Consider the following 21,371-nt stretch of genomic DNA (forward strand, 5'->3'; position numbering starts at 1 on the left):
GAACTCATTATGTAGACCACGCTGGCCTTGCACACAGAGATCCACCTGCCTCTGCTTCCCAAGTGCTGGTATTAAAGGTAAGTGCCATCACATCAGACTCCAAGAGTACTTTTAAATGTCTAAAACAAGATCCTGATAAAGTGTGTTCTGAACGCATGGCCTGAATGGACTTAAAGAAATTGAATTGGTTAAAAAATAAAGCACAAGTAGCATGGTTCAAATCGCTTAAGTTTTATTTTCTATTTTCTCCTAAAATGTCAGGACTCTTGTGCTGGAGTTTCAGCTCACACTTCTCCAGCTGGTCTCTCACTGTTACTGATTTTGCAAACAACCCACATCCTGGCCCAGGTACACAGGGAAGAGGACAACATTTGGCCCTTCTCTCCAGAAGCCTAGAGAAGCCAAGGGCAAATGGGCAAGGAACTATTCAAGCTCTGGGACACAGCTGACACTGAAAAAGAGGAAAATGTAATAAATATGATATTACACCTCTCTAGACTTACAGCAGTAAGTATTTGATTAGCATGTCAGATTATTTTGAGAAGTCTGAACTGTGAGCTAACTTGATAATAAAGCTACCATGTTTCAAACCAGGCAGTGGTGGTACATGCCTTTAATCCCAGTACTCAGGAGACAGAGACAGGTGCATCTGAGTTCACAGCCAGCCTGATAAATAGAGTGAGTTCCAGGACAGCCAAGCCTACACAGAGAAACCCTGTCTTAAAACAAAACAAAACAAAACAAAACAAAACAAAACAAAACAAAAAGCTACCACCTTAGGAAGGTTGCTTAAAGAAAGCCCTATGACATATTGGGGGTGGGGGCGCTTTTTGTTTGTTTGGTTTTGTTTTGTTTTGTTTTGTTTTGTTTCTGAGACAGGATTTCTCTGTGTCACAGTCCTAGCTGTCCTGGAACTCACTTTGTAGACCAGACTGGCTTTGAACTCACAGAGATCCAGCTGCCTCTACCTCCCAAGTGCTGGGATTACAGGCGTGTGCCACCACCGCCCGGCTGTTCTGCTATTTTCATTAAAACCTTTCTATGCTGGAGAAGGGGAGGAAGAAAACCAACCCCCCCCAAAAAAAAATAAACCACCCAGCTGTCCTGTGGAGACTCTTCTAGACACACCTGGAGTAAAACTAAGAAGCCATATTTGCATTTAATGACTTCCTATACCTTTTAACAATATTACACTATAATTTATTAGTAATGAAATCTAATTCAAAAGAAAAGCATTAACTTCTGCAAGTCAATATCTCTTATACCACACTCAGGAGGCGGAGGCAGGAAGATCTCAGTGAGTTCAAGGTCAGATTCAGAATTGTCTAGAGAGAGAATTCTAAGACAATCAGGGCTACAGAGAGAAAACCCATCTCCAGGAAAAAAAATCTCTTGCACCAAACACCAAAAGCATATTACGCATAAAGTGGTCTCCATGGCAACCTTCAACTTTGTGTCTACAAGTCTATAGCAATTTATAATTGATAAGAATGGGCCTTAAAAAACAGAGATTTAGCTGGTTTTGGTGGGGTATGCCTTTAAAAACAGGAAAATACCTGAATTCAAGACCAACCTGGTTCACATAGTGAGTTCCAGGACAGCCAGGGCTACATGGAGATAACCTGTCTCAAAATAGAAAAGGAAGGAACGAAGGAAGGAAGGAAGGAAGAGAGGGAGGGAGGGAGGGAGGGAGGGAGGGAGCGAGGGATCGGGGAAAGGAGAAAAAGAAAAGAGAAGAAAATAAAATAAGAGGAAAAAAAAGAAAGAGAGCCTTTGACTTACAGGGACCTGCCTGGGATGGCTGACAGTCATGTGACCAGCATAGTCCATCTATTGTCTGTGAAATGCCCATAAAAACATCCAGTGGTGATAGGGCTCAGGAGATGCCACCTCAAAATATAGCACCTTGACATTTGAAGAAACCAAAGCACAACATGTTTTATCTGATGTCTTCCCCATCTCCCCTCCAGGGAGGTCAGAGAAGGAAATTCTGTGACCTCAATTAGGTCTTAATACTCTCATGTGAGAGGTGCCCACCTGGTACTGGAGAAAAGAAACTATCTTACCTTTGAAGAAACAAATCTTGCCACATTCCCCAGGCCCAACAGCCCACACCTGCTGTGTCTCCCCCACTTTTAGGCATCATCAAAGCTGTCTACATCTTTCTACCTCACACACCTAGGAGGGGAAACACATTTACCTGCTTCTTGAGTCTTAATTTCTAATGCTCCTAGACCATGTACAACTTTGATTTCTATATTGGGTTTAAATAGTTTCCTTGATGCTTTATGTTTTGTTACAGGTGGTTCAGCCATCAACCTGGTAAAAAATAGGGACAATTTTTTCTATCATCATTATTGATACCACAACACGTGATGCTTCCAGGAAGGACCACTTGCTCCATGCACAGAGTATGAGTAAGTGGAATACAGTGAAGGAATCCAGGATCTAAATAGTATCAATAAAGTCAGTGCTGGCTCTTGAAGGATGGAATTTTCCTTCCAACAGAGGACAGTGAATAGTTCTCTAAAGCAATGCGCACAACGTTTTTCTACCCAGGCATCTCAAAGGCCATGATGTAGCTACATTCTCAAGTGTGAGTGTTATACAGGAGTTTGAATGCCTTCTATATAATCAAGACAAAGGACAAATGTAGGCTAAAGACTAATGTCACACCCAAGGTCCAAAAAACAATAGACAGCTTTACAAGGAAAGTCTCTATCTAAACTATCGAGGAAGTTAGGTGTACATGAGGTTTAAGAAACTGTTAAAAGAAAAATCAGCACTAATCAAAATACACTGGAATATACATACATACATACATACATACATACATACATACATACATACATACATACATATTTTAAGAAAGAAAAGCCAACTATAAGACCCACTGATCCCAAACACTAATCTAGGTTTCAGGTTGAATCTGGGTAAGTCACCAGCACAGTGAACAGTAGCTCTCACTTGGGATGCTGCAGACAATGGGCTGATCCATAACTTCAGTCTACTGTAGACACTTGGATGGATGGGCTGAGAGCCCAGTGTGCTATAATAACCCTGAAAAGCTTTTGGCTCTGGCTGTGAACACATTAGCATGAACTTAAATCTGTTTCTTTGTTTGTAACAAGAGATATTTGCTTGCACTTTCTGCCTAAATGGATTGGGTAAAGAACCTAAGACCCCAAACAGTGAAATTCACAACTGGTACAGCAGCCAGTCACAGTTTTGGGCCCCAAATGAACTCTTTGGGGCGAGCGAGCGAACAAGCGAGTGAGTGAGCGAGGGTGGCATTGCTCCTTAGCTGTACTCGTTAAAATGGGCGATCTCTTTATGGGGTGTTTGTGTCCGCGTTTAGGAATTCATGCTTTATTTCCCTTTCCTGACTCCCCTCTGCTGTAATCTAAACCTTGCTATATGTTATCATTTGGAGGGGTCCTTAACAATGTCACCCTTTAGAAATGTCACACATCCAGCCATTTGTTTCTGAGCTAGAGTACAGGCTGTTTAGAACAGTGTCCCAGTTATTCTTGCTAAGACTACACAAAGCCACTAGAATGAATTTCTCTCAACATATCACTTAGCCTAATGTCTGGAATGAAAAGAAGTTCCTCACTGTACCAGCAAAAGCTGGTATTTACACAACAAACAGATAATCAGAGGACCTCTACACTGAAATTGAGGTTCGTATAAAAGGTAATTGAATGATACACAACTTAATTTTGTTTGTTGTTTTTACATACACATAGATGAATTACATGTGACACTGATTCATATTTATACTGATTACAAGTCAATAAGTGAATTTCACTCTGGCTGAAATTAGACTGAATAATTAGCAGATGATTCCACCAACATTAACATTATGGAACACCATTTAGTCTCACTATGTAGCCCTGGTTGGCCAGGACTGACTAGGGAGAGCAAGGTGGCCTCAAATTCACAAAGATCCACCTGTAAAGGCCTGTGCCACCACACCTGGCTAGCTGGATTACCTTTTAAATGCCACTAAAGATGAGCATGTGGCTCAGCAGTAGAGCACCCACTCAGCATGCATGACGCCTTGGGTTCAATCCCCAGCATCAAAGTGAATGAGAGAAATATATAAATGGCATACTCATGAGCGGATATTGCAATGTTGTATATATTTGTTTCCTTAGTCAATCAACAGGTTTTTTTTTTTTTTTTAATCCAGGTCAAGCCTAGCATGAATTTAAAGAGAGAAAAAGTACTCTGAATTTACAGCAAATTTAACATCATTTAAATGGTTTCAAATAAATCCCCTTGACCAATCTGCTTTAAACACGGAATACTGTGTAAGTCAAAACTATCCAGATAGGAGGCTTCAAATGCTGGTGTGTAGCATTTGCAGTTGAGAAATGATACATGAGCTCCTTAATCAGGACGGTCCACATTCCCACAAAGCCAGAGCAGGTATTTACAATCTCACCACCAGACCAGGAGAGACTTACACCCATGCTACTTATTCTCCTAAGAAAAAGCAGAGTCCTTCTTGCTTGCTTTTTTTTTTTTTTTTTTTTTTTTTTTTTTTTTTTGGTTTTTGGTCTTTGGTTTTTTGTTTTTCGAGACAGGGCTTCTCTGTGTAGCCCTGACTGCCCTGGAAGTCATTCTGTAGACCAGGCTGGCCTCAAACTCAGAAATCCCCCTGCATCTGCCGCCCCAGTGCTGGGATTAAAGGCCTGTGCCACCACCACAAACCAGCTAGCCCCATTATCTTTGCCCTCTTTTCCAAGACAACATGTGGGAAGGAATGTGAAGTTACAGTGATTTTTTACTATCCTGGTAATACAATGTTTTAATAAAATGTAAAATAATCTAAAAGAGAAACACCATATTTTGGTAGGGAAATGCTCTCCCCTTAGGCTGAGTTGGTACAGAACTGCCCTAAGCTGGAGTCATGTATTCCAGGTGCCACGCCTGAGCTGTCGCTCACCTTCATCTCGATGGATGACTTTCCTCCCTACTGTAAACATTGAGACAACTGTCAGTCCTCACCTCCAGTCTAGCCTAGAACCTCCCCTGAAAAGTAGAATGTGGCGTGTGTGGCGAGCCCCACCTCAACTGTAGTCTCCTTAATTTTACAAGGAAGACAGCTGTTAACTCAAGCTTGTGGGAGGCTGAAAAATTGATATCTTTCTTCCTTTTATTCATACTGATATTAATGTTGTTTTATCTGAAACAATTACTATGGACCCCTGCCTGGCCTGAAATTTATCACACAGACCTAGTTGCCTTCAGACTCACAGCTGACTAAGCTGGCCTCGCCTCCCAAGTGCTGGGATTCAAGGTGTGCACCACCGTACCACACCCAGCTAATAATTTTTTTTAACTTCAAAAATCTAAAATATCCATAAGTGAGCATCTCCCTGAGAAACAGGTAGTATGGTCTGCAGTCAAAGGTTCCTCGGCCTTATGCAGAGGGCATTAGTGTGTTCAAGCATGGGCATCATTTCATCAGGCCCCCACATTCAGAGAGATTGTCTTGGCATGGGACCAAAAAAGGGGGTGTGGTTTCCAGCTAGTCTGAGGAGGCCGGGAGAGCTGCCTTAGAGACCTTCTTCATATTGGGCTCCCCTAAATGAAGTGGCTCACAGTGACTGGGAGAGGTAGAACCCTTCCCAGAATAAGTCCATCTTAACTCCATAGCACGGAAGCAGGAAAAATCTTCATTTTATTCTCTATTTTTTTCATAAGGCTTACACCTGTGGCACGCAAGATGGGGAAGATGAATCCCAGCCCTGTTTCTGCCTTAGCTTATGCAATTCGAGGGGATGAAATGGGAAGTGAAGACTCCATGTTCACAGCTCAATGGGTGGGGCAAGCTCCTGTCTGTTGTTTGGTGTTCTGTGACTTAACCCGAGGATTGCAGAAAGCTGGAGAGGAAAATAGACCGTATCTAAACAGACTTTTGCTTTCATTCCAGCTTCTCTCCCACCCTAAAAGTTTATTAAATGTCTAAATGATTCTGGAATCAGTCTTTGCCCCTCAAAGCCTATTGCTTATAAGAGGTTATCCTTTTATTTATTTATTTAAGAGTGAGGGGTATACCATTGCTTAAAAACAGATCCTAATTATCTGTGTGTTGTCTTTCAAGGAGGTGCCATACAACTAGGTCTAGAACTCTATAAAGCGCTCATGGGGAAGAGGGGTCTCAGGCCAGAGCAAATAAACTATCTGTTCTCTAAATCCCCCTCCTATTGCCTTCCAAGTACACATATTTATCTCCAGCCTCTGAAAGAGATTGGGTGAATATGCCGGAAGGAACAGTACGATGGTATTCCATCTCTGTTCTCATACTCCAAAAAGGCCACACCTAAGATGCTGGAGAGCTGAGGATGGAGCCCCAGGCGTGAGTTAGCACTGCCCTCCTGTCAGGAAAACAAAAAAAAATAAAATAAAATAAATAAAATAAAAAAATAAAACAACGATGCTTAGAAATCTCTGCACTTCTCACTCTGCCGCACCTTAGTTGGGCTTTGGAAGCAGGAAAGAGAATGTGCTTGCTGGGAAAGAGAGTGAGAACTCCATCATTTTCCTGCCGCTGTCTGTTCTGCCAACTGACAGTACCTAATGCAAAAAATGTAACCTTTAAAAAAAAAAAAAAAAAAAAAAGCCATCTCCTAGCAGCCCCACGGTTCCCCAAAACTAACCAAGTGTCCTTACTGTCGCTCCTCCCTGCCTCTCCCCTTTTCACCTACTCACCCAAAGCAGGGAAGGGTGGCAACCACCACATATTCCTCTGGTACAAACACAACCTGAACCTTAAGAAGCAGCGATGTTGACGCAGGGAGCCCCCACCCTCTCTCCGCACCCCTCACTTGTCACAGAGAAAACAAGTCCACACAGGGTTAGAGAATCTGAAATCAATTCACTTTAATCAGGTCTAAAAGAAAAAAAAAAATCTGCCCTGCAATTACAAAAACAAAAACCAAACCCCGAAACTGCAAATCAGAAAAGCACATCACGTGAAGAGCAAACCGAAATCGGGGCTGGGGACCATCTGCACATCGGGCGCTGCCTTTGACCTCTCGGGATGGCATGTAAAGCCATGCTGCCCAACCCAGATCCCGAGCGCGATTTACAAAGGGCTCCCAACACCCCCCCCCCCCCCCCATCCACACCAACACTTCCTCCCCGCTTCCCAAACGCTCGGAACAAAGACCTTCTCGAAGCACTTACTGGAGCAGCGCTTGCCTGTGACCACGCAGCAGGAGCGGCCCAAGCAGGGCGAGTCGGAGTCCCCAGCTTCCCCGCCTGCTGATGTGTATGAGACAACAGCCCAGGAATCACTTTCCCATCACAGCCTCAGACTGTAATCCATGTGCTTCCCGCGGGCCAGTCCCAGCTGCCTACAGAGCACCACATGATCTGCTCTGACATCAGATCAGCCCGAGACAGCCCATCCGCCAGCCCCTTCCACGCTTGTGGGTTGCATCACTCCGTGCCCTGGCTTACATTGAAGCAGGTGGTACAGAGTCAGGAACTGCTGTTTTCTTATTTAAAAAAAAAAATTTTTTTTTGGTGGCCTGATTCCTTCTGTGTCTAACAGAAGGGGAAAAGCAGCAGAAACTGCGTTTGGATTTGTTCACAGCAGCAGAAGCATGGCAGTAACTGGAGACCCACTCCTGGTTTAGACAAGAAGAGGGATAAGTCAGGAAGCCCGCGCTGTGTGAGTGACCTCATCTGCAAAACCCACGGCCACTGCCCAAACCACCTTGCAACAGATCATCTCCTATGAATAAGTTTATGCCACAAGACCTGGAGAAGTGTGTGTGTGTGTGTGTGTGTGTGTGTGTGTGTGTGTGAGAGAGAGAGAGGGGGGGGGGAATGCATTGTTTTAAGCAAGTCATCACAGGAAGGCCTCAGGGACATAACCATTAGGCTTGGTGCAGTACGAAGTTCTCATCATGACAGTGCTCACATACAGTCCAACCAAAACACACTTACAGACCCAGACAGACAAATGAGCAGGGAGGAAATCAAGACAGCCTATTTGCACTGGATGCATTCATTCAGGAACCACTTATTATCACCTATTTCTAGCTGACACAAAGGGAGCCTATCTGAATGGGGGGAGGACATAAATATATCTGTTTCAATTTCTGTGATAAGAAAAGAAAGTAATGGGGTTTTCAGGGCTCCTCCCCCAGCACTGAGGTCACAGAGACACACTGCCACACCCACATTTTATGTGGGTGCTGGGGATCAGAACTCAGGGGGGTCATACTTTCATAGCAAGCACTTTCTCACGGAGCCATCTCCCCAGTCCCCACATATCTTTGTTCCTTTAAGACTAGGTTTTACCATGGAAGGTCCCCAACTCCCTGCAACCTCCATGCCTCAACTTCCTGAATGCTTCCTGAGTCACAAATATAAGCCACCACAACTGGCTTTGAATGGGAAGGTTATTAACCAAATGTTGGGAAATACTATTTTAAGATATGTTACTTTTATATATATGTTGCATTTGTTCAACTCTGTGAAGCTGTGTTACTGTGCCCAGTCTAAAACACCTGCTGGTCTAATCAAGAGCTGAACGGCCAATAGTGAGGGAGGAGCGAGAAATAGGTGGGGTTGGCAGGCAGAGAGAAGACACAGAAGGAGAAATCTGGGAGGGAAAGAGAAAGGAATGAGAGAGAAAGGAGGAGGACTTCAGGGGCCAGCCCCCCAGCTGCACAACCATACACAGTGTAAGAAATAATGAAAGGTGTGCAGAAATAGAGAAAGGCAAAAGCCCAAAGGCAAAAGGTAGACAGGCTAATTTAAGAAAGCTGGAAAGAAACAAGCCAAGCTAAGGCCGGGCATTTATAATTAAGTATAAGCTCCCATGTGTGATTTATTTGGGAGCTGGGTGGTGGGCCCCCAAAAGAACAAAGGCAACAATAACCAAACTGTGTTTTATCCTAGTTTCCTTATGGTACATTGTAATAAATATAAAGTTTAAGGTAAGAAAATCCAAAATCATTAAGGTTTTAATGAAGCAAAATCATAGTCAAAACAGACAGCAGTAATCAGAATGTAATTCAGCAGGCACTCCAAAGTTGTTCTTGTTAAACACCACGAGGGGCACAGGATGAAGACCTGACATCACTGCCTTCACTTGTCCGTCTGTGTCCTTTAGTTTGTTTGGCTGAAGACGTGAAGATAACTCATTGTCCTCAGGCCATACTCCCCTTGGACTCCACAGCAAACCTGGCAGGACCACACCCTTCACATGAGGCACGAATCTTAGCGAGGCCATACCTGGAGTGGCCGTCTCCTGACAGCCACCTGGCCCCTCGGGTAATGATTTCTTCAGACCACCTTGCAGGACCAGCACTGAGATAATGATGTGTGGGACCACATCCTGACCAGGACTGCTTAAGTAAGCATAGTTCATGCTCTTTTAAAACCTAATCCTCACATCAGCATCCTAAAATTAGAGTTCAGGGTCCCTAGATCCCTTTATCTGTTCTTCTTCCCAATGTGACCACATCAATTAAATCTCCCCTTGTCAGCTTTTTGACAATACCCCACTATTCCTCTCTTTAACTGAAGTGTTGGGAAGGGTGGCCAAGCCTCACCTGTCATGGCTGCTGGAGGCCAGGCTTTTCCCTAGCAGAGAAAAATACCCTCTATCTTTCAACTGCATTATGTCCTATGCATTTGATTTCCTGGTGCAGTTCAGGCATATGTGTGGAAACAGTTATATAGTCATTGAATACCATACACCCTGGCATTTTTAGTGTCTTAAATTTAACAAATGCTCAATGTATCATAAGAATAAAAGAACTGTGAGAAGACATTTTTCAAAAGGAGAAATACAGATATTCGATAAATATTTCTTAAAGTTTTCAACATCTCTAGTCATCAGAGAAATGTAAATTAAAACTACTTTGAGATACCACCTCAATGAAGTCAGAGTGGTGAATGTTGGTAGTCAAGAAACCTACCAATAGGCTGAGCAGTAGTGGTGCACGCCTTTATTCCCAGCACTCAGGAGGCAGAGGCAGACAGATATCTGAGTTTGAGACCAGCCTGAACGTTCTATAGAGCAAGGACCAGGACTATACAGAGAAACAGTCAGGGCTTCACAGAGAAACCCTCTCTCAAACCACCACCACCACCACCACCACCAAAAAAAAAAAAAAAAAAAAGAAAAAAGAAAAGAAAAAGAAAGGAAAGAACAAAGAAACACACACACACAGAGAGAGAGAGAGAGAGAGAGAGAGAGAGAGAGAGAGAGAGAGAGAGAGAGGAGAAGAGAAAGATAAGAAAGAAACCTATCAACAAATTCTGTGAGGATTGTGAGGATGTGGGAAATAGCAACCCTTATTTACTGCTGGTCAGAGTATAAATAAATACAAAAGTTATGAAAATCAGTTTGAGGATTTCTCAAAAAATTAAAACTAGCACTACTATATGACCCAGCTATATAGCACTGGACATACACTCAAAGGACTCCATACCATCAGAAACACTGCACCCACAGTTTTTGCTGGTTTGTGTATAACATCATAGAAATGGAATCAGCCTAGCTGTCCATAAGAGACAAATGGATAATGAAAATGTGACCACCAGTATACACAGTGGAATTTTATTTGGCTGTAAAAGAAAAACTAAAATGTAAATGAAAATGAATGGATTTGAAGTGCAATATGAAGCAAAAAGACTCAGATTCAGAAACTCAGAAAGATAAATACAGTGTGTCCTCTTTCATTTGTCAATCTTAGCCTGTACTCTGTGTGTGTGTGTGTGTGTGTAGCCTAAAAGCCTAGAAAGGAGACCAAGAGAGGGTAAAAATGGGTTATGAAGAAGAGGAATGAGCAAAAAGATGCCTGGGACCTGGAAGAGGAAGAAAGAACCTGGTTGGAGCGACCACAAGGGAGGAGCAAAGGGCAGCAGGTGCCTAGAAAGACGGACAGCAGGGGAGGAGAGTCACTGAAACACGTTGATCGAAAGTGCTCTGCTCATGTCTGATACCTTGTGTACTAAATTTAAATTTTAAAAACATATATTTACATTGTAATTTACAATGATTGAGTGCAGCTGCTGCGGTGTAGTGAAAAGTCCATACAGTTGCCGTCTAGTCCTGGCTTCCAGCACAGAGCACCTCAAGTCCTGCAGTTTCCCAGGTGATGAGGTGAAGCAAGCATTTTGTTCTTCATAATAAGCCCCTTCCACACACCCCTGTGCATTGTGCTAATGTCGTGACTGGAAGGAGAGGAACAACCACACACAGCTGCTGGGTGACAGCTAGCAACCAAGGAGTCAGCATGAGTGAGGCTGGAAACCTCTCCGTCTCCAGGAAGTACAGAGGGACTGCAGACTGACTTACTCATAGACGACCGGTGATTTGGTCAGTCATACTACATAATGAGTCTGCTGAAAAGCCTACCTGGAAGGCCTGGTGGCTCATAGCCATGACCTCAGCAATGGAAGGCTGAAGCAGAAGAATTGCCACAGTACAAGGCCAGCTTGGGATAAATTGTAAACTCCAAGCCTGGGCTGGAGAACCTTTCTCAAAAAATAAATACCAAATAACTGTAAACTGCATGGTCAAGGGGCTTCTGGGCTGGCCAAAACATTCAAATTCCACAGAGTTCACAGGGGTGCAACCCCTGCACTAAAGACCCTTCCTAGGCTGGGCGTGGTGGCACACAACTTTAATCCCAAAACTTGAGACGCAGATGCAGGGGGATCTCTGTGAGTTTGAGGCCAGCCAGAGCTGTTATACAGAGAAACCCTGTCTCAAAAAAATAATTAATTAAAAAAAATTTTAAAGACCCTTCCTAACCTCAAAATACATACTTTTCATCAAGTTTTTTTGCTGGTAACCTTACTAATAGTTTTCATGTATGTGTGGGCATGTTTATGTGTGCGCATTTGGAAGTTAAGGGTCAATATTGTGTCCCTTACCCAATAGCTTTCTATTTGTTTATGTTTCCTACATTTATTTATTATTTGTGTGTGTGTGTGTGTGTGTGAGAGAGAGAGAGAGAGAGAGTGTGTGTGTGTGTGTGTGTGTGTGTGTGTGTGTGTGTGTGTGCACGTGTGCGTGTGACAGTCAAAGAACAACCTGCAGGAGGAGTCAGTTCTCTCCTTTTACCATGTATGTGCCGGGGATCAAACTCAGGCTTGGTGGCAGGCACCCTCACCCACTGAACCATCTCACCGCCTTATAGTTTGAGACAGTCAATCACAAAGCTTGCCAGGTCAGCTAAACTCACTGAACAGCAAGCCCAAAGATCCTCCCACCTCTGCTTCCCCAGATTTGGGCTTACAGATGTGTCCCCAAGCCTAGCTTTCATGTGGGTCCTACGGATCTGAACTCAAGTCCTCGTGTTTTATAGGCAAGCACTTTACAGACTGAGCTAGCTCCCCAGCTGCCCTAATACTCTTTATAATAAGCCAGTAATGGTGAAAGTAAAGTATTTCCTTGGGTTCTGAGAGCTGTTACAACAAATTAGCAAATGAGGGGAACTCCAATTTATAGCCAAAGTGCACAGAAGTATGGGAAGCCTAGAGACCCATTACTTATAACTGGCATATGGAATTAAGGGCAACTTTAAAGGATTGAGCTCTTAACCTCTGGTGCCTGCATTAACTCTGGGTAGTTACTGTCAGAACCGAATTAAATTCTCAGTCACCCAATGGGGGCCTGCAGAGAAATGGAGCAGTTCTTGGTGTAAAAAAAAAAAACCCAGAGGTGCTGTGTGGATAGAAAAAACCCACAGCAGTGAAAAGCTCACACACTTTCTTCCTTAAGTAGCCAATTTCCAGGAGTGATCAAATGGAAAGTAAGTGTCCCGAGGAACCTCAGAGTGAATCCCACAGTCAAAGGCATCTTCTTAGCTTCCTAAGAGAAAACACTATGCGCTTGGTACCATCCAAATAAATGACTTAAATATTCTATTTGTACATACGTATAAAGGTAGATATATACAGAAAATAAGAAGTCAAATCTTAAGTTGATAATTACACATAAAATGTTTCCATTGCATAAATTATATGAATAATGTTTAAATATGGATATCATAACTTCGATTGGATATATTATAAAATACCATACTTCACTTTTTTTTTTTTTTGGTACTAGGGATCAAACAAGGGGGGTCATGTGTGCTAGGGATCAAACAAGGGGGGTCATGTGTGCTAGGCAAAAACTCTCACTGAGCTACACCCTCGGTTGTCCATTTGGTTTTTCTTTTCTTCCTTCCTTCCTTCTTTCCTTCCCTCCCTCCCTCCCTCCCTCCCTCCCTTCTTCCTTCCTTCCTTCCTTCCTTCCTTTCTTTCTTTCTTTCTTTCTTTCTTTCTTTCTTCTTTCTTTCTCTCTCTCTTTCTTGGTGTTTTTTTTCTGTACATAAGCCTGTGCACCAAATGCATACAGTGCCTGAGCAGTCCAGAAAACACATTGGATCACATGGAACTGGGGTTACAGACAGTTGTACAGTCATGTGAGTGCTGGAAATCAAATCTGGGTCCTCTGCCTCACCTTCTCACTTTAAATGAAATAAAAGATAAAGTAATAAAAACAAAGCGTTTGCATTTTTTGTGATTTTTCTGTAAAAAGACTAATTTTTAAGCTAGAATTAAAAAAATAAACTACATACTTGTACGTAAATGTCTTGGGTTTGAATTGCTTGGGATCTTGCTAACATTAATCTCATAAATCTAATTAATTTTGGACATTTAAAAATAATCCTTTTTTGATATCTCCCTTCACACCCTGATTCTGTGATCTTTTGACTTGCTTCCTTATCCAATGAGCTAAGTCATGTGGGAAATTTAACCCCCCACACAGAATGCTCACCCAAAACATATGTAGCTTTAAAATGTTGAATATTCGAAAGTCTAGTCATTATTTCTACTCAAAAGCCCTAGTTCATGCTGTGATTGCTGTCACATGGACTGTGGCAACTGTGTCCAGTTGTCCTTCACACAGCAAGCAGAATGCTAGGAAACTCACTCTCTCTTTCCTGAGACCCTACTCAGGTTTCCTTTCTCATTTCATTCCTGACTGCAGTTCTTAAACTGTGTCAGTAGCAGTGTGCAGATGTTACACAGGGAGCTTCCTTCTGCAGAAAGCAATGTGCTTAACATTACTCTCTTTACTGAGTTACTGAGTTTTTGAGAGAGAGAGAGAGAGAGAGAGAGAGAGAGAGAGAGAGAGAGAGAGAGAGAAAGTGCTGATGTGCACTTGCGGAGGTCAGAGGGAAACTTTCTGCGGTCAGTTCTTGTCTTCCACTGTGGGTTCCGGGAATCAAACTCAGGTCATCAGGCTTGCACTCAAGTGCGTGGACCTGGTAACTCATCTCATCAGCCTGAGCTATCTTCATTAAATTGACTGATAATTGTTTTTTTTTTTTAATATGTATTGAGGGGATGTAAATGTGTGTGGGTGCCCTAGGTAGCCAGAAGAGGGTGCTGGGTCTCCTGACTAGCGGCTGGAGTTACAGGAGCCTGACCCACTTGGGTACTGGGAACCCAGCTCCTGTGTTCCACAATAGCAGTGAGCTCTCTTAACTACTGAGCCACTTGATTTTGCTATAATTAACTTATAAAATTAAAATACAATGCTTTGGGATAGATTACCAGAAATTTGAGTTATGGAATCAAAAAAAAAAAAAAAAAAAAAAAAAAAAAAAAAAAAAAAGTGGTCTTATTCAAACAAACTAGTGTCTGGGAAAGAGATACAGCTACCTGCCCAAAGACTTAGACTTCCAGTCTTTCTTGGAAATAGGTCTTGTGAGCAGAATTCTGCCTCTTCTGCTCGGAAGTGAATTGTTCATTTGTCCTAGCCAGTGTTCAATTGCTGTGAACAGACACCATGACCAAGGCAATTCTTTTTCTCCCCTCTCTGGCTTTTTGAAACAGGGTTTCTCTTTGTAAAAGCCCCAGCTGTCCTGGAACTCACTCTGCAGACCAGGCTGGCCTCAAACTCACAGAGATCCACCTGCTTCTGCCTCCCCGAGTGCTGGGATTAAAGGTGTGCACCACCACCACCTGGCTTCACAATTCTTTTATGAGAAAGCATTTAACTGGGGCTTGTTTACATTTCAGAGGTTTAATCCATTATCATCATGGTGGAGACCATAGTGACATGCAGGTAGACATGGAGCTGAAAGTTCTACATCTGGGTCCATAGGCAGCAGGAAGAGAAAGAGAGACTGGACCTTTTGAAACCTCAAAGCCCACCGCCAGTGACACACTTCCTCCAGCAAGACCATACCTACTCCAACAAGGACACATCTCCTAATCCTTTTCAAGTAGCGCTACTCTCTGATATTAGCTCAGGCTAACTACTGACTAGCTCTTACACTTAAACTTAGCCCATTTCTTTTCTTTTCTTTTCTTTTTTTTTTTTTTTTTTTTGTTTGTTTTTGTTTTTGTTTTTCAAGACAAGGTTTCCTGGAACTCACTCCGTAGACCAGGCTGGCCTCGAACTCACAGAGATCCGCCTGCCTCTGCCTCCTGAGTGCTGGGATTAAAGACGTGCAACCACCACCGCCCGGCAATTTAGCGCATTTCTGTTAATCTATGTCACCATGTTTTCCATGGCTTTACCTATGTACCATTACATGCTGCTCCCTAGACAGCGGGCTGGCGTCTCCTCCTCAGTTCTGTTTTTCCTTCCCAGAATTCTGCTTGTCTGCTTATTCCGCCTATAACTAAGCACTCAAATACATATGCCTATGGAGACCATTCTTATTCAAACCACCACACTGTTTTAGACACCTTTCTTTTTCTTCACACAGACTTACTACCACACAGACTTGCCTGAGACAAGTCCTAACCACATGCATTTAGCACTTAGGGAAAAATGCACCCTTAAATGACAACAGAAAGCAGAATTACCCTTCCAGCCAGAACCCCTGCCTTGGACTGTTGCATTAGGAACACATAATTTGGGTGCTGTTGGTTTGTTTGTTTTTCGAGACAGGGTTTCTCTGTGTAGCTTTGCGTCTTTCCTGGATCTCGCTCTGTAGACCAGGTTGGCCTCAAACTCACAAGATCTGCCTGCCTCTGCCTCCCAAGTGCTGGAATTAAAAGCATGCACCACCATTGCCTGGCCAATTTGGGTGCTCTTACAGATGCTGTTTCCAAATGTCTTTGTTAGTTTTACTCTAGTGGATGTGAGATGGGCTCATTCATCCTCTCAGCATCGGGCAAACATTAGGAGGCCCTTCCACCCACTGCAGCCTCTCAGTTCTGGAGCATGTTTCTTTGCTTTCACAGAAAACCTGCTAACTTAATAAAGGAAAGATAGTTCCATTTTCTTACTATGAAGGTGAATGTGTGTTGGTTATTATTATTAATTGGTATGCCATCCTATGACACTTGTTTATATTTTTGTTTTTATTGGATTTTAACATAGTTCTTGTCTAGGCTGTTGGTTCAGTCAAAATCTTTCCTTTTAGGAAACCCATTGAAATACTTTATTGTTGGGCTGGAGAGATGGCTCAGAGGTTAAGAGCACTGCTTATTCTTACAAAGGTCCTGAGTTCAATTCCCAGCAACCACATGGTGGCTCACAACCATCTGTAATGAGAACTGGTGCCCTCTTCTGGCCTGCAGGAATACGTGCAGACAGAACACCATATACATAATAAATAAATCTTTTTTTAAAAAAAAAAAGAAATACTTTATTGTTATCAATTGTGATTTTTCTAATGTATGTTCTTCCACTAGAAACAGTCATGAAGCTCAGACTTTAAACTAAAATACCACTCTACTAAAAATAACAAAGGCTCTTTAGGGAAAGGCTGGCTCCAGACTCAACACACAGACTCTAAGGCAAGCTCGGATGATGCTTTCTACCAAAAAGCAAGGGAATCATGTAGAACACGTAGGTGAAGCGAAAGGTCAAAAGTATTGCCTTAGATGTATTGCCTTAGATGGCTCCCAAAAGCCAACTCTACCACAGCATCTGCTGCAGGTACTGTGACCTTCAAAAGACCACACCAAAAAAATTAAAATAACATCGCCTTTTCTGCCACACTGGCACTCAGAGCACAGCTCAGTGGGGAAGCTGATTGCAGCTCCATGCATCTCTGAACTGGCTTCCTATACCCCATCCACCACAATGGCTTTGGTGGTCGGGTTTCATTAAAAGCCTGCTCCCAAGAGGGTGTCTGGAAGAAGAGATGGAAAAGTGTCAACATGACAGCATAAGAACATATGGGACACACATATTGATGCCGCCTACTTTGCTAAATGCAATCTGTCACAGCATCACAAAGAAATTATAACTGATCAACTTGCATAAATACAGAAAAATTTTAATGATGGTCAATAAAGTTGTAACTTTGTAATAGACTGTAAATATCATTACAAGGGCTGACCTCAGTATTAACAAAGATATCACAACTCATTATTGTACAGCTGTTTACATGCGACAACATGATAGTCACAACATTGTTTACAAATTCCTTTGTGGGAGGGGTATGATTGGTATGTGCATATTCATGTGTATGCACATATGTGGGGAGTACATGTTTAGGAAGTCATAGGTCAACATCAGGTATCTTCATCAATCACTCTCCACCCTATGTTTTTTGTTGTTGTTTGGTTGGTTGGTTTTAGTTTTTTAAGGCAGGGATTCTCTGTGTAGCCTTGGCTGTCCTGGAAATTCTCTGTAGACCAGGCTGGCTTCAAACTCACAGAGATCCACTTGCCTCTACCTCCCAGGTGATGGGATTAAAAGAATGCGCCACCACCACCCAGCTTTTTCTTTCTTTCTTAACACTGAACCTGAGCTCACTGCTCCCACTAGACTGGCAGTCCAGCAACCCCAGTAACCCTCCAGCCTCTCCCACACAGCTTCTCCTTGGGTAATGGAGAGCCACACCTGAGGCCTCATGTTTGCGACTGTACCATGTCCCCAGCCCTCAATCATGGTTTTTGGAAACAGAGACTCATTTAACCCTGGTCCGAGAGTGTTTCGACCTGATTTAATCATAATTTTCTTTTATCAAAATTTCTAGCCTACCGGAGATATGATGTGAAGTTAATTAAATGACAGCCAGAAGCAGCAGCAATCATAAATCTAAAAGATGGAACTCTACCAGACAATTTGTCCAGTCTCTTCAACAAAAATTAGAATAGACAAAAGGAGGGAGAGGGGAGAGGGAGAGGGAGAGAAGGAGAGAGAGAGAGAGAGAGAGAGAGAGAGAGAGAGAGAGAGAGAGAGAGGGAGGGAGGGAAGAGAGAAGGAAGAGATAAGAGTCACTTAATGAAATCTAGTTTGAGCAACTTAGTTTTAAAACACACACACACACACACATTTTGGAGACAAGTGAGAAAATCTGAATGTATGCTGGGCATTAGAAGATATCAGAGATTTATTATTTTCAGATGTAGTAACAATAACAGTGGTAAGCTTAATGAAGAAAATATCATCACTGTAGAGCTAAGCAGGGAAGAGCTAAAGAATGCAAAAGAAAGAAGAGCATGTTTGTAATTTACTTCCAAGATGTTTTCAAAAGGAAATAGGAAGTCAGGCATAATGGTTCACACCCAGGTGAGGTGAGAGGGTGCTAAAATGGGCTACCTCATGAGTTGAATTCAGGACTCCCCTGGGATGTATAATAAGTCCTTTCTCCAAAAGCAAACCAAAAGAAAGAAGGAGAGGATTGGAAAACAAAAGAAATATGGCAAGATGCTTACATTTGCCAAGCCAAAATACAGACCATGTATAAATTTGAATATTGTGTTGTCTTCCATAACTGAATTGTTCTATGTAATGAACAAAAATTTTATCTCTAAATTTATGTTTCTTTAAATATAAACTTGCAATTTTTTCTAACTTTTATGGTTTCACTTTAAAAGAAACAATTTACGTGTTCATTTCAATGACTTGGAATATTTGGGGAGTTATTTTCTCTGTCCTCCGTTGTCGAGGCAATGCATTAAATAATCCCTCGGTCTTCCCCACTTGTTATCCCTTATTAAATTACTTATACATCGGGCTCTACTTCCGAGCTGTTCCCCTGGTTTATCTGTATCAATGCCATTTTAATATAATCACAGCTTTATGTAGTAGCAGTAATCATCTAAGCTCTCTTCAATTTTCAAAGCCTTCGTCATCTATTTTCTAAGTAGTATTTGGGGCCTCCCCGATGTCTCCTCCAGAATCGCACAGTCCTTTCTTTCTTGTTTTTTAGTTCGTTGTGATTAGAACCAAACTGGGGGAAGGGTCGTGTCTAGAATCCTCAAAGCCTGGTTTTTATTTCCTCTCTACTGTGGGTCTCGATTTGCTCTTTTCAAAGTCCCCACTGGTGTTCTTCCTGCTCTCCCGCGTGACATAAAGGTTGTGTACTCCTTCTTCCACACAAAACTGAAGAGAGCAATTTCATGGTCGGGGTTCCCGCGGCCACTTCCCACCGACTGGGTCTCCTCTTTATTAGACTATTCACCACTTCCGGATGTGGTCCATTTACTCTGTTTTCTTTTTAAATGAACTTGTGTGTGTGGTCTCAGACTCACACACACACAAAAGTTCTCAAATTATTATTTTCCTCATTCAGACACTCAGTCACTTCCACCACAGTCTACATCCGTAACCACTTGTCTTGGCAGCCCTCCTCACTGCTGGTCGCTTTGAATGCTCTGAATCTGCAGTCATCTGAAATCACCAGAAATTTCACTGAGTCGTGCTTACAACAGTCCTTCGCTTTCTCAACACAGGCACCAGAGTGCAGAATCTCCCCCACAATACATGTGTGGTTATCTGGATCCTCGCGAAACGGGGGTCCGTCATGTCAGCCTAACTCTCTTCTGCAAGTCACTAAAACTTAGTCATCCACAAATTTAATAACCACAGACTCTTTTAGCCTCATCCAAAGGACCCATCTCTGTGATGTAAGATCCAATGTCACCTTCTGGAGGATGTTCCTCTGATGGCTTCGTCGTGATTCTAAGAGCTGAAACTGGCTGCAAACCTGCGGAGAGCTCATCAAAACCCCTCGTTTTCATCAGACATGACTTTGAAAGGTCACACTTCCGTGTGGAAAACACAAATTACGAAGACGTCATCTGTCCATCACTCAATACCAAGCTCCCTGGGTAGGAGTCTAATGTGGCTCCCCTGTGACCCACATGGAAATGCCCATCACTCTTCAGTCCCCCGATCGGTGTGGAAGAATGCAACATCTTGAAGCACAGCACTCTTGCCTTCTGTACACTCATCTAGGCACACATCTAGGGCAGCACCACCACTAATTGTAGGAACTACATGATGGACATGGTGGGGGGTGGGCTCATTGTACTCATCTCTCAACTACTGAATATATTGGGGGATTTCAGAGTTGAAAATAGTTTATAAAATTATCATGTGATCCTGCCATTTTCCTAAGCCAATATAATTTCTAACTGTATTCTTTTTTTGTTTGTTTGTTTTGTTTTGTTTTGTTTTGAGACAGTTTCTGTGTAACTTTGGAGCCTCTCCTGGACCAGGCTGGCCTTAAACTCATGGAGATCCGCCTGCCTCTGCCTCCTGAGTGCTGGGATTAAAAGCACGCACCACCACCACCCAGCTTCTAACTGTATTCTTAATAAGTATTTATTAATACCTATATTTATACCCACAGATAAATGTAACTCTCACCCTTCATCAAGGAAGCTTCTTTTGGCAACAGATGGAGACTATTACAGAGATCCACAACTAGTCAAATAGAACTGTGGGTGCTAGTAGGTCACACCCCTTACACACGATAGTGAAAATGCATCTTAATAATATGGTTGCCTGAACAAGACTGGCATCATGGACCTAATTGTTGACATACCAATGTGGACAGGGGCATTCGACATGGTCCCACCCCTAGATAAAGAGGTACAGGTGGTCAAATGTTAAATGGACTCAGCACAATGCACACACACACACACACACACACACACACACCAATAAAGAAACCATGAATTGGGAAGGGAGACACAGAAAGTGCGTGAGGGAGGAGGAGGTATGGAGTGTTGCAGATGCAATGCTTATGCATAACATTCTTTAAAAAATATATAAATTAAAAAAAATTTAAAAGGACCAGGGCTGAAGAGATGGCTCAGCAGTTAAAAATACGTGTTGCTCTTGCAGAGGACCTGGGTTTGGATCTCAACACCCAGAGTGTCTCACAACACTATGCAACTTCAGTTTCGAGGAATGCCAGACCTTCTTCTGGTTCCCTGAGGCTCCTGCATGCCACCTAATGTATAGAAACTCTCACAGGCACATACATATATACTTTACTTAAGTAAGGTGTCCTCAACTCCAAGACTTAACTTACCAGTTCCTTTGAGATGCCTCCCCTTATCTCCCTGGTGTGAGCAAAGGCTCTCTTCTCTTGGCCACCACAGCACCCTATGTTTCCTCTGGTGTT

The 21,371-nt window shown here is 42.7% G+C and overlaps 1 protein-coding gene across 2 annotated transcripts in view; it reads right to left on the reverse strand.

The window, feature by feature from the left end:
* Window positions 1–21,371, reverse strand: part of Ank2 (ankyrin 2) — a 582,948-nt gene that overhangs the window by 481,883 nt on the left and 79,694 nt on the right. Inside the window, exon 1 of one of the 2 annotated variants that reach the window (XM_036190294.1) lies at window positions 7,201–7,256. The exons of the other annotated variant lie outside the window; for it this stretch is intronic. The gene's annotated coding sequence lies outside the window, so the exon portion shown is untranslated. Of the gene's footprint in view, window positions 1–7,200; window positions 7,257–21,371 lie in introns of those variants that run through there. 2 annotated transcript variants of the gene reach the window in all.

The sequence above is a fragment of the Onychomys torridus genome, chromosome 6 (assembly GCF_903995425.1).
Source record: "Onychomys torridus chromosome 6, mOncTor1.1, whole genome shotgun sequence".
NCBI lineage: Eukaryota > Metazoa > Chordata > Mammalia > Rodentia > Cricetidae > Onychomys > Onychomys torridus.